Source organism: Pteropus vampyrus, unplaced genomic scaffold, assembly GCF_000151845.1.
Source record: "Pteropus vampyrus isolate Shadow unplaced genomic scaffold, Pvam_2.0 Scaffold218, whole genome shotgun sequence".
Taxonomy (NCBI): domain Eukaryota; kingdom Metazoa; phylum Chordata; class Mammalia; order Chiroptera; family Pteropodidae; genus Pteropus; species Pteropus vampyrus.
In genome coordinates, this window is record NW_011888999.1 from 1,993,453 (window position 1) to 1,993,764 (window position 312).

The 312-nt window shown below is 41.0% G+C and overlaps 1 protein-coding gene and 1 pseudogene across 8 annotated transcripts in view; one reads left to right on the plus strand and one right to left on the minus strand.

Moving 5' to 3' along the window:
- Positions 1-312, minus strand: part of RAB30 (RAB30, member RAS oncogene family) — a 76,408-nt gene that overhangs the window by 8,997 nt on the left and 67,099 nt on the right. The window lies entirely within an intron of this gene.
- The window catches only part of LOC105300769, a 1,445-nt pseudogene that overhangs the window by 443 nt on the left and 690 nt on the right, over positions 1-312 (plus strand).

Consider the following 312-nt stretch of genomic DNA (forward strand, 5'->3'; position numbering starts at 1 on the left):
GACACAGCTGGTCAGGAGAAGTTTGGTGGCCTGAGAGATGGCTATTACATCCAAGCCCAGTGTGCATTTATAATGTTTGATGTAATTTCAAGAGTTACTTATAAGAATGTGCCTACTGGCATAGAGATCTGGTACGAGTATGTGAAAACATCCCCATCGTGTTGTGTGGCAACAAAGTGAATATTAAGGACAGGAAAGTTAAGGCAAGATCAATTGTCTTCCACCGAAAGAAGAATCTTCAGTACTATGACACTTCTGCCAAAAGCAACTACAACTTTGAAAAGCCCTTCCTCTGGCTTGCTAGAAAACTAA